Source organism: Ranitomeya variabilis, chromosome 4, assembly GCF_051348905.1.
Source record: "Ranitomeya variabilis isolate aRanVar5 chromosome 4, aRanVar5.hap1, whole genome shotgun sequence".
NCBI classification, from domain to species: Eukaryota; Metazoa; Chordata; class Amphibia; order Anura; family Dendrobatidae; genus Ranitomeya; species Ranitomeya variabilis.
In genome coordinates this window covers 641,824,838-641,838,049 of record NC_135235.1, presented here as the reverse complement: position 1 = coordinate 641,838,049, position 13,212 = coordinate 641,824,838, and the positions used below count along the sequence as shown (strand labels likewise).

Below are 13,212 nucleotides of genomic sequence, written 5' to 3'. Positions count from 1 at the left end.
TATTTAATTTTCCTTCCAGCGATTAATGGGAAGGCATTCCACCACCCCAAAACAATCAGTGGAGGGAATAAGCATGGTGCCTTCATTGTCTGGGAAAATAAAATTGCCGGTAAGTAATTATCTTTTCCCTACACCCTGACAGCACAGTACAGAAAGACTAAAATAGAACAAATTCCTAGGGAAGGACCAGCGTAGAAAGAACCTTTATTCCAAAGGAAAGATCAGAGGATCTCAGATGTAACCTGGGGTGTCAAAGAACCCACAAGGCACAGATCTGGCTGAAGATTTCCTGATTCAAAGTCCATTCCCCTTGGCAGACTGCAGGGCGGCTTAGGTCTCTGCTATGATATTTCCTGTTCCTTTAAAGTGGCGGGCAAAAAGGGAGGAAAGATTCTGTTTAGCTAACTAGAAGGACTTCGTCCATCAGAGAACCTGACCGGGTCCCACCTTGATGATTTATGTAGGCTACCATTGTCGTGTTGTCGGACATGACCCCTATGTATCTCCCTGAAATCCACTTCAGTGAAACCTGTAACCCTTTCCTTACTGCTGTTAATTCTTTTAGATTTGATTAATTTTTCTTCATAGTGATATACCATAAACCCTGAAAAATGTTACCATCTATGTGGTCTCCCCACCCTTCTGGACTTGCGTCCGTGGAATTTACCACCGATTCCTGAACTGTCCATGCAACTCCTCTCAGGAGGTTCCTTTTATCCACAAGATTGTTAAATCTCAAACTTCTGCAGATAGCTGGATTTTTTTGGTCTAGGTTAGAACTAGGTAAAGTGCTGCCCGTGGGCCACATCCAGCCCTCTGGCTGTTACAGTCCAGCCCACAGACCAAGGACTAAAACAGTGGTTCATTGGCAGCACCCTAACATCTCCCACTGTCCATCTGCTGACGCCCACTGTCACCGTTATCCTCATCCTTGGGCCCCTTCTTTCACTAATCAGAGTGAGACACAGCTGATGCAATGATGTAATTTCTTCACGTGAGCTGTGCACTGCCGAGAGTCAGTGCATCGCAGACAGCAGCAGAGTGCCAGGGGAAGGGGAGCAAGGTGAGTATGTGATTTTTTTAATTTTTTTTTTTTCTTTGTAAGGCTATGTGTACATGTTCAGGATTTTTCGCATTTTTTTTGGCCGTTTTCCGCAAAACAAATGCTAAAAAAATGCTTACATTAAGCATCCCATCATTTCAATGCATTCCGCAATTTTTGTGCACATGCATCGCGGTAAAAAAAAACAGCATGTTCATTAATTTTGTGTATTTTTCGCGTTTTTGCCGCTATATTATTGCATTGGGAAGCTCTGGAAAAAAACGCGAAAAAAAAACGCATGCGGATTTCCTGCAGAAAAAGTCCGGTTTTGTTCAGGAAAATTCAGCAGACATTCCTGAACGTGTGCACATAGCCTAAGGGATGTTTGTATGTACATGGAAGGCTATGTGGGTCTTGCTTTATATATGGGAGGTTAGGTGGGGCTCGCGCTGTATATAGGAGGCTTTGTGGGGGCTTGTGTTGTGCATGGGAGGCTTTGTGGGGGCTTGCGCTGTGCATGGGAGGCTGTGTGGGGGCTCACGCAAGGCAAGGAAGGCTGTGTGGGGCCTTGCACTGTACATGGGAGGCTGTGTGGGTGCTCGTCAATGCCCATAGAAGGGCGGAAACGTCAAATGCAATCGCGCTATTGCAGGGCGCATGCGCAGAATTCCGGGACCACCACTACACATCACAGGGCTCTGTGACTCTGATGGAAGTAGGCTGGTAAGCTAATGAAGACTGGAGATAAGATCCTATCCCAAAACATAGTAGGTGTAGTAATATTAGCAAATACCTCCAATTAGAAATGTAGTATAGTTCTTCTGATTCACTGTCTTTTTCCTCATGTGCAGGCATTGCAGGACCTTAGGTATCCATGGTTACGACAACTAGCAAGTAGCTGTCACTATATCAGTGATCATAAACATGGATACCTAAGATTCTGTAATACTTGCACATGAGGAAAGACAAAGCGAATCAAAAAATTATACTACATTTCTAACTGGAGGTATTTGCTTTTATTGTTATCACACCTACTACATATTGTGATAGGATCTTGGAAATGGGAATACCCCTTTAACCATTCTATAACCTGTATACCCATATTAACAGTTTACATACGTCCAAGGGGGTGAACAATTCCCTTTAAGCTATTTTCCTGTATCTTCAGCTAGGAAGCATTGACTCCCATATTTATCATCAGAGGAGGATAACTCTGAAGAGGGACGTGGCGTTTACCTAAATCTCTTTCCTAATGGTATTTTTAGCTTCTTCCCTGAACAATGATTTAATATCCTGGAACAAGCATGAAGACTCTTCAGCTACTTTTTTCTCAATACAGGAGTGACAGAGCCTCTTAGTATACAGGTCCTTCTCAAAAAATTAGCATATAGTGTTAAATTTCATTATTTACCATAATGTAATGATTACAATTAAACTTTCATATATTATAGATTCATTATCCACCAACTGAAATTTGTCAGGTCTTTTATTGTTTTAATACTGATGATTTTGGCATACAACTCCTGAAAACCCAAAAAACCTGTCTCAATAAATTAGCATATTTCACCCGGCCAATCAAATAAAAGTGTTTTTTAATAACAAACAAAAAAAACATCAAATAATAATGTTCAGTTATGCACTCAATACTTGGTCGGGAATCCTTTGGCAGAAATGACTGCTTCAATGCGGCGTGGCATGGAGGCAATCAGCCTGTGACACTGCTGAGATGTTATGGAGGCCCAGGATGCTTCAATAGCGGCCTTAAGCTCATCCAGAGTGTTGGGTCTTGCGTCTCTCAACTTTCTCTTCACAATATCCCACAGATTCTCTATGGGGTTCAGGTCAGGAGAGTTGGCAGGCCAATTGAGCACAGTAATACCATGGTCAGTAAACCATTTACCAGTGGTTTTGGCACTGTGAGCAGGTGCCAGGTCGTGCTGGAAAATGAAATCTTCATCTCCATAAAGCATTTCAGCCGATGGAAGCATGAAGTGCTCCAAAATCTCCTGATAGATAGCTGCATTGACCCTGCCCTTGATGAAACACAGTGGACCAACACCAGCAGCTGACATGGCACCCCACACCATCACTGACTGTGGGTACTTGACACTGGACTTCAGGCATTTTGGCATTTCCTTCTCCCCAGTCTTCCTCCAGACTCTGGCACCTTGATTTCCGAATGACATGCAAAATTTGCTTTCATCAGAAAAAAGTACTTGGGACCACTTAGCAACAGTCCAGTGCTGCTTCTCTGTAGCCCAGGTCAGGCGCTTCTGCCGCTGTTTATGGTTCAAAAGTGGCTTTACCTGGGGAATGCGGCACCTGTAGCCCATTTCCTGCACACGCCTGTGCACGGTGGCTCTGGATGTTTCCACACCAGACTCAGTCCACAATCTTCCTCAGGGTCCGGTCACCTCTTCGCGTTGTACAGCGTTTTCTGCCACATTGTTTCCTTCCAACAGACTTACCATTGAGGTGCCTTGATACAGCACTCTGGGAACAGCCTATTTGTTGAGAAATTTCTTTCTGGGTCTTACCCTCTTGCTTGAGGGTGTCAATGATGGCCTTCTTGACATCTGTCAGGTCGCTAGTCTTACCCATGATGGGGGTTTTGATTAATGAACCAGGCAGGGAGTTTTTAAAAGCCTCAGGTATCTTTTGCATGTGTTTAGAGTTAATTAGTTGATTCAGAAGATTAGGGTAATAGGTCGTTTAGAGAACCTTTTCTTGATATGCTAATTTATTGAGACAGGTTTTTTGGGTTTTCAGGAGTTGTATGCCAAAATCATCAGTATTAAAACAATAAAAGTCCTGACAAATTTCAGTTGGTGGATAATGAATCTATAATATATGAAAGTTTAATTGTAATCATTACATTATGGTAAATAATGAAATTTAACACTATATGCTAATTTTTTGAGAAGGACCTGTACAACCTGGGCAACCTTCTTTACATAAAGCACGTTTTTACTCTTTGCTGTAGACTTATCCTAGATAATATATCAATAACAACCAATCAGTATGTAAGAGTACAATATTAGTATTCACCCCATCCTATGCCTTAGAAGCTACTACGCAAGGAGGAGGTTTGGGGTAATTTACGGCATCACCGCTGGGCATTGCTGGATCGTCCATACTGCCACTTCTGTATCTGAATTCACTGCCCACTGGAGGGAGTAACTGCTGTCCATTTACATCTGAGGATAGAGGAGGGGGAAAAGAAGGGAGGGGGTGAGATATTCCAATTAGAGATGGTCTCACCCCCTGACCAGATGTATACTGGTCCCGCCTTCCAAACTCGGAAACAGCCTTTTTTTTTGCAGATTGCACAGTCCGCAACCTACGCCCACCATGACTGTGCGTCCCGGGTCAACTTCTCTGCCCCGGAAGCGCTGTCATTCCTCGGAATGCGCACACACCCGCATTATACGTCACTTCTGGCCCTGACTCCCAAACTCTGAAGTGACCTGCCGGTAGCACAACGGCATCACCTTCCTATTCCAGCAATTGCCCAGAATGACAGGGTAGTCCAGCAGGCACCATCAATGGAATCAGAGGATCGTGAAGAAATTTCTCCAGGTATCTCCAACTTCACCCTGCAGAGCTGAAGGTCTCCTCTGAAAGGAAAAGGAAACCACACTGAGGCGTATGGAGAGGTTCCACCTTTTTATTCTGTAGGTTTCCTGTTCCTGGTGGTGGATACTCTCTCTCCGTACAGTTCTGTCAGGGTGTAGGGAAAAATTTGTTTGTTCATTTTGCAATCTCTAACAGATTTATTGCTTTGAAAATGAAGAAGCCATAGTTTTTTAACACCATCCAAAAATGTTTCCTTATTTTGAGAACAGCAGTATGTCATCTATTTCTAAATTGTAAAAGCTATTATACATAATAATAATAATAATAATTTTATTTATATAGCGCCAACATATTCCACAGCGCTTTACAATTATAGAGCGGATTTGTACAGACAATAGACATTACAGCATAACAATAATCACAGTTCAAAACGGATACCGAGAGGAATGAGGGCCCTGCTCGCAAGCTTACAGACTATGAGGAAAAAGGGGAGACACGAGAGGTAGATGGTAACAATTGCTTTCGTTGTTCGGACCAGCCATAGTGTAAGGATCGGGTGTTCATGTAAAGCTGCATGAACCAGTTAACAGTCTAAGTATATAACAGTACAGACACAGAGGGCTATTAACTGCATAAAGTGTATGAGAACATGATGTGAAGAACCTGATTATGGGTTAAGTTTTTTTGAATGGGCCACCCAGGGATAGTTGGGTTAATGTGTTGAGGAGGTAGGCCAGTCTGAACAAATGCGTTTTTAGGGCATGCTTAAAACTGGGGATTGGGGATTAATTGTATTAACCTGGGTAGTGCATTCCAAAGAATTGGCGCAGCATGTAAAAAGTCTTGGAGACAGGAGTGGGGGGTCTGATTATTGAGGATGCTAACCTCAGGTCAATAGCAGAACGGAGAGCATGGGTAGTGTGGTAGACTAAGACCAGGGAGGAGATGCAGGGTGGTGCTGAGCCATTGAGTGATTTGTGGATGAGGGTAATAGTTTTGTTTTCTGGAGTGGATGGGTAACCAGTGTAATGACTGGCACAAGGTAGAGGCATCAGTATAACGATTGGTGAGGAATAGGGTTGAGCGAAACGGGTCGCTCATTTTCATAAGTCGCTGACTTTTGGCAAAGTCGGCGTCTCATGAAACCCGACCCGATCCCTGTGCGGGGTCGGCCATGCGGTACGCGATCTTGGCGCCAAAGTCGCGTTTCGTATGACGCGTTTAGCGCCATTTTTTCAGCCAATGAATGAGCGTGGGCAGAGTGATGACATAGGTCTTAGGGGAGTGAACGCCTATCGTCATGTTATCGCTTGTGCGCAGTAGGGATTTGGAATGTGCAATACGAAATTTTCTGTGCTGGGACGGAGGGGGAGAGAGAGAGAGAGAGAGAGAGAAAAATATATATATAAAATAATAATTTCCTTCATTGGGTTTCGTGTTTCGGCCGAAACCCGACTTTTCACGGTGGTCGGCCGATTTCACTCGACTCGACTTTTAAGACAGTCGGGTTTCACAAAACCCGACTCGACCCTAAAAAACTAAAGGTCGCTCAACCCTAGTGAGGAATATGATCCTGTCTGCAGCATTCAGGACAGATTGGAGAGGGGAGAGTTTGGTAAGAGGGAGGCCGATTAGTAGAGAGTTACAATAGTCGAGACGAGAATGAATGAGTGAAACAGTAAGAGTTTTTGCAGAGTCGAAATTAAGAAAAGGGTGAATTCTAGAAATGTTTTTGAGATGCAGATAAGAAGAGCGAGCCAGTTATCGGATGTGGGGGGTGAATGAAAGCTTGGAATCAAGTATGACCCCGAGGCAGCGGGCATGTTGCTTGGGAGTAATGGTGGAACCACACACGGAGATGGCAATGTCAAGCAAAGGTAGGTTAGTAGAGGGAGAGAACAAAAGGAGTCCAGTTTTTGACAGGTTCAGTTTCAGTTAGAGGGAGGACATTATATTAGAGACAGCGGTAAGAAAATCACTTGATTGTTTGTTCAATAGGGGCAGTATACAAAGAGAAGAGGGGGCCTAGAACTGATCCTTGACAAACCCCAACAGTAAGGGGAAGGTGAGAGGAGGAGGAACCAGCAAAAGGTACAGTGAAAGAGCAGTCAGAGAGATAGGAAGGGAACCAGGAGAGAACGGTGTCCTTGAGGCCGATGGTGTAGCATAGTGAGGAGGAGCTGATCACAGTATCAAGTGCTGCGGAGAGATCCAAGAGAATTAGCATGGAGTAGTGACCATTAGATTTAGCTGTTAGTAGATCATTAGAGACTTTAGTGAGGGCAGTTTCAGTAGAGTGTAAAGAGCGGAAACCAGTTTGAAGAGGGTCGAGAAGAGAGTTATCTGAGAGATAGCGGATAAGACGTGAGTGGACCAGACGTTCGAGGAGTTTAGAGATGAAGGGAAGATTAGAGACAGGTCTATAATTAGCGGCACAGTTTTGGTCGAGGGATGGTTTTTTAAGTAATGGATGTATGATGGCATGCTTAAATGAGGAGGGAATGATACCGGAAGAGAGAGAAAGGTTGAATATTTTTGTTAGGTGAGAGGTGACAGCAGGGGAAAGTGACTGGAGGAGTTGTGACGGAATGGGGTCACTGGTGCAAGTGGTTGGGCGAGAAGATGCAAGGAGCCTGATTACTTCTTCTTCTGTAACTGGTTCAAAGTTAGAGAGTGAACTAGATGCAGTGGGGGAGGGAGGACAGTGCATGGTATGAAGGGATTGGGAGATAATTTCCTGTCGAATGTGGTCAATTTTTTCTTTGAAGTAATTCGCCAGATCGTCAGCGTGGAGATCTGTGGTTGAGGCCTGCACTCTTGTCCTGGGGGTGACCTGAGCGGGATGGCAGTTCTTGACAGAGAATGAGAGAAGGTTGTGGTCAGAGAGCAGGAGAGGGGAGTTTGTGAAATCATCCACTGAGCAAAGCTGGAAAAAGGCCAAGTCGAGGGAGTTTCCGTCTTCATGCATTGGAGAGTTAGTATGCTGTGAGAGGCCGAAAGAGGAGGTTAGAGATAAAAGGAGAGAAGTAGATGGGGAGAGGGGAAAAGCAATGGGGATGTTGAAATCACCCATGATGAGGGTGGTGATGTCACAGGAGAGAAAATGTGGAAGCCAGGTGGCAAAGTGATCCACGAGCTGATGAGAGGGGCCACTCGCATGGAGAATGGGATTTAGTCTGACAGCATGGACTTCAAAAGAAAGGGAGACAAGTGAGGGTACTGGGGGAATAACTTGGAAGGTACATTTGGTTGATAGGAGCAGACCAATGCCTCCACTTGCTCTGATGTCCGATCTTAGAAAAGTGTAGTCCACTATATGAAAGAGCAGCAGCAGCGGTGGTGTCTGACTGCTAGATCCAGGTTTCAGTAAGAGCCAGGAGGTTAAGAGAATTAGAAAGAAGTCATGGATGAACGGGAGTTTATTGCACACAGAGCGAGAATTCCAAAGGGCACAATTGAAAGAGGCAGAAGGCATGCAGAGAATATTAATAAGGTTAGAGGCGTTTCTGAGTGTAGCAGTTGAGAGGTTAAACTTGCTATAATATGGGGGGCCGGGGTTGGGAGAGATGTCTCCTGCAACTAGGAGGAGGATAGAGTGAGCAGATGGTGATTTGTGAGAGCGTCTCTTGCATTGGATGGTGGAACTGAATGGATCTAGTAAGTTCAATAGCTATATACTAAAACAAATGCTTGCTAAGATGGCTAACAAATCTAGATACATGCAGGACTCAATGCCGGGGAAAGAATGAGTTAGATACCATTCAGGTTGCTTGCTGACATCGAATGGAGTGAAAAGACATGCAAGGTAGTTCAGTTCATAGGGTGAATGATATGATTACCATTCAGGTTGCTTGCTGACACTGAATGGAGTGAAAAGACATGCAAGGTAGTTCAGTTCAGAGGTTGAATAATATGATTACCATTCAGGTTGCTTGCTGACATTGAATGGAGTGAAAAGACATGAAAGGTAGTTCAGTTCAGAGGTTGAATGATATGATTAGCTGTATGAAGAGAATATTATTATTATTTTTATTTATTTATATAGCACCATTAATTCCATGGTGCTGTACATGAGAAAGGGGTTACATACAGGGTTATAGATATCATTTACAGTAAACAGGTTTACAGTGACACACTGGTACAGAGGGGAGAGGACCATGTCCTTGCGGACTTACATTCTATGGGATAGTGGGGAAGAGACAGAAGGTAGGGGTGAGGCGGCGGCGCCTCTGGCGGTGGTGAGGCAGCGGCTTGGTTATTGTAGGCTGTAGGCTTTCCTGAAGAGATGGGTTTTCAGGTTCCGTCTGAAGGATCCGAGGGTGGTGGATAATCGGACGTGTTGAGGCATGGAATTCCAGAGGATGGGGGATATTCGGGAGAAATCTTGGGAGGCGATTGTGTGAGGAACGAATAAGTGTGGAGGAGAGTAGGAGGTCTTGGGATGAACGAAGATTACATGAGGGAAGATAGTGGGAGATTAGTTCAGAGATATAGGGAGGGGACAGGTTGTGGATGGCTTTGTAGATCAGTGTTAGTAGTTTGAACTGGATTTGTTGGGGGATTGGGAGCCAGTGGAGGGATTTGCAGAGGGGAGAAGCAGGGGAGTAGCGAGGAGAGAGGTGGATTAGGCGGGCAGCAGAGTTGAGGACAGACTGGAGTGGTGCAAGAGAGTCAGCTGGGAGGCCACAGAGGAGGGTGTTGCAGTAATCGAGGCGGGAGATGATGAGAGCATGCACAAGAGTTTTGGTAGATTGTGGGCTGAGGAAGGAACAGATTCTAGCAATATTTTTGAGTTGGAGGCGACAGGAGGTGGCAAGAGCTTGGACGTGAGGTTAGAAGGACAGGGCAGAGTCAAGAGTTACCCCGAGGCATCGGATTTCAGGAGCGGGAGAGAGCGTGATGCCGTTTACCATAATAGATAGATTGGGTAGGGGGATACGTGAGGTGGGGGATACGTGAGGTGGGGGAAAGATGATAAATTCGGATTTGTCTACATTGAGTTTTAGGAAGCGAGAGGTGAAGGAGGATATGGCTGACAGACACTTCGGGATTCTGGACAGCAGGGAGGTGACATCTGGGCCAGAGAGGTAGATCTGAGTGTCGTCTGCATACAGGTGGTACTGGAAGCCATGGGACTTATGAGTTGTCCTAGGCCAAGGGTATAGATGGAAAAAAGTAGGGGTCCTAGGACAGAGCCTGGAGGGACTCCAACAGAGAGAGGGCGGGATGAGGAGGTAGTGTGGGAGTGGGAAACGCTAAATGTGCAGTTGGATAGGTATGAGGCAATCCAGGACAGGGCGAGGTATTTGATGCCAAGGGAAGAAAGAATCTGTAGCAGTAGGCAGTGATCGACTGTGTCGAAAGCAGAGGACAGGTCAAGAAGGAGGAGGATGGAGAACTGTCTGTTAGCTTTGGCTGTGACTAGGTCATTAGTAATTTTTGTCAGGGCAGTTTCCGTGGAGTGGTGGGGGCGGAAGCCAGATTGGAGGTTGTCAAGGAGAGAGTTAGATGAGAGGTGGGTGGAAAGTTGACCATGGACATGCTGCTCAAGGAGTTTTGAAGCAAACGGGAGCAGTGATATGGGGCGATAGCTGGGCATAGCAGTTGGGTCAAGGTTAGTTTTTTTGAGGATGGGTGTGATGGTGGCATGTTTGAAGGCAGAGGGGAAGGTACCAGAAGAGAGCGATAGGTTGAAGAGATGGGTTAGGGCTGGTATAAGCGTGTTAGTGAGGTTGGGGAGCAGGTGGGAAGGCATGGGGTCAAGTGCACAGGTGGTGGTGTGATTTGGAAAAGAGACGAGTAAGCTCTCCTTTAGTGATGTTGGAGAGGGAGGTTATTAGGGAAGGGCAGAGGTCTGGTATATGGAGTGGTTGGGGTGGTGGACAAGTAAAGGTTTGCCTTGTTTGGTCGATCTTGTTTTTGAAGTAGGTGGCAAAGTCCTCGGAAGAGATGAAGGGAGTTGGAGGTGGCAGTGGTGGGCGGAGGAGAGCGTTAAATGTGCTGAACAGTTGTTTTGGGTTGTAGGATAGTGAAGATACAAGGTTAGTGAAATAGGTCTGTTTAGCAGAGGTGAGGGCTGATTTGAAGTCAAATGTAGCTTGTTTGAAGGCAGTGAAGTCGTCTGGCAGGCGTGTTTTCTTCCAACGCCGCTCCGCAACCCTGGATGCTTGTCGAAGTTTTTTTGTGACATTGTTATGCCAAGGTTGCCTATTGGTTTGTCGCACTGTGCCATGCATGAGAGGGGAGACTGAGTCTATGGCTGATGTGAGGGTCGAGTTATAGAAAGCGGTGGCACTGTCCGTGTCATGCAGTGAAGAGATGGAGGACAGGGGTAGGAGAGAGTCTGAGAGTCTGTGAGTGTCTAGACGTGCGAGGTTTCTGCGAGGATGTGGTAATGGCTGGACATGGGGGGCAGGTGAGGAGGACAAGGATGAGAAGGTGAGTAGATGGTGGTCAGATAGGGGGAAGGGAGAGTTTGTGAGATGTATGTTAGATGTTAGATGAATAGAGATGTATGTTAGATTCATCCATGTTGTAACTGCCAGAACTTTGATAAATGTACTTCGGTTAATTGTGCACGAATAAAAGTGCACAAATTATAACACATAATTCCTTCTTTGGGTGCAGTTTCACGTTTCTGAAATTTATCCTATGTAGGGTAGGGTTCCTAGTTGAGTATAGATGTAGAACCTAATGGACAGGAAAGAGATGTGTGGCTGTTTAGACATGAATGGGACTGCCAAAATTTTTGTGTATTTTCCCAGGAAATTTTATTTGCAGCAAAGTTAATATATTCAAATTGAGCACCTCTTATTATGAAAAAAAAACACATTTTTTTCACAAAAATGATTTTTCACCCCCAATTTTTTATTTTCCCAAGGGTAACAGGAGAAATTGGACCCCAAAAGTTGTTGTACATTTTGTCCTGAGTACGCCGATACCCCATATGGTAAACCACTGTTTGGGCGCATGGCAGAACTCGGAAGGGAAGGAGCGCCGTTTGACTTTACAATGCAAAATTGGCTGGAATTGAGATATGATGCCATGTCGCATTTGGAGAGCCCCTGATGTGCCTAAACATTGGAAACCCCCCACAAGTGACAGCATTTTGGAAAGTAGACCCCCTAAGGAACTTGTCTAGATGTGTGGTGAGTACTTTGAACCCCCAAGTGCTTCACAGAAGTTTATAATGTAGAGCCGTAAAAATAAAAACATATTTTTTACACAAAAATGATTTTTCGCCCCCAATTTTTTTATTTCCCAAGTGTAAAAGGAGAAATTGGACCCCAAAAGTTGTTGTGCAATTTGTCCTGAGTATGTTGACACCCCATATGTGAGGGTAAACCACTGTTTGGGTGCATGGCAGAGCTCGAAAAGGAAGGAGCACCGTTTGACTTTTTAATGCTAAATTGGCTGGAATTGAGATGGGACGCCATGTTGCGTTTGGAGAGGCCCTGATGTGCCTAAACAGTGGAAACCCCCAAAAGTGACACCATTATGGAATGTAGACCCCCTAAGGAACTTATCTAGATGTGCGGTGAGATCTTTGAACCCCCAAGTTTTTCACTACAGTGTATAACGCAGAGCCGTTAAAATAAATCATTTTTTTCCACAAAAATGATATTTTAGCCCCCAGTTTTGTATTTTCCTAAGGTTAACATGAGAAATAGGACCCCAAAAGTTGCTGTGCAATTTGTCCTGAGTACGCTGATACCCCATATGTGGGAGAAAACTACTGTTTGGGCACACGTGGGGGTTCGGAAGTGAAGTAGTGGTGTTTTGGTTTGCAAACTTTGATGGAATGGTCTGCGGGCATCATGTTGCGTTTGCAGAGCCACTGATGTGCCTAAACAGTAAAAATCCCCCACAAGTGACCCCAATTTGGAAACTAGACCCCCCAAGGAACTTATCTAGACATGTGTGAACTATGAACCCCCAAGTAACATAGTAACATAGTTAGTAAGGCCGAAAAAAGACATTTGTCCATCCAGTTCAGCCTATATTCCATCATAATAAATCCCCAGATCTATGTCCTTCTACAGAACCTAATAATTGTATGATACAATATTGTTCTGCTCCAGGAAGACATCCAGGCCTCTCTTGAACCCCTTGACTGAGTTCGCCATCACCACCTCCTCAGGCAAGCAATTCCAGATTCTCACTGCCCTAACAGTAAAGAATCCTCTTCTATGTTGGTGGAAAAACCTTCTCTCCTCCAGACGCAAAGAATGCCCCCTTGTGCCCGTCACCTTCCTTGGTATAAACAGATCTTCAGCGAGATATTTGTATTGTCCCCTTATATACTTATACATGGTTATTAGATCGCCCCTGAGTCGTCTTTTTTCTAGACTAAATAATCCTAATTTCGCTAATCTATCTGGGTATTGTAGTTCTCCCATCCCCTTTATTAACTTTGTTGCCCTCCTTTATACTCTCTCTAGTTCCATTATATCCTTCCTGAGCACCGGTGCCCAAAACTGGACACAGTACTCCATGTGCGGTCTAACTAGGGATTTGTACAGAGGCAGTATAATGCTCTCATCATGTGTATCCAGACCTCTTTTAATGCACCCCATGATCCTGTTTGCCTTGGC

The 13,212-nt window shown here is 44.9% G+C and overlaps 1 protein-coding gene across 1 annotated transcript in view; it reads left to right on the top strand.

Annotated features, from left to right (window-relative positions):
• LOC143767357 (uncharacterized) overlaps window positions 1-13,212 on the top strand; it is a 340,694-nt gene that overhangs the window by 21,795 nt on the left and 305,687 nt on the right. The gene's annotated exons all lie outside the window — the stretch shown is intronic.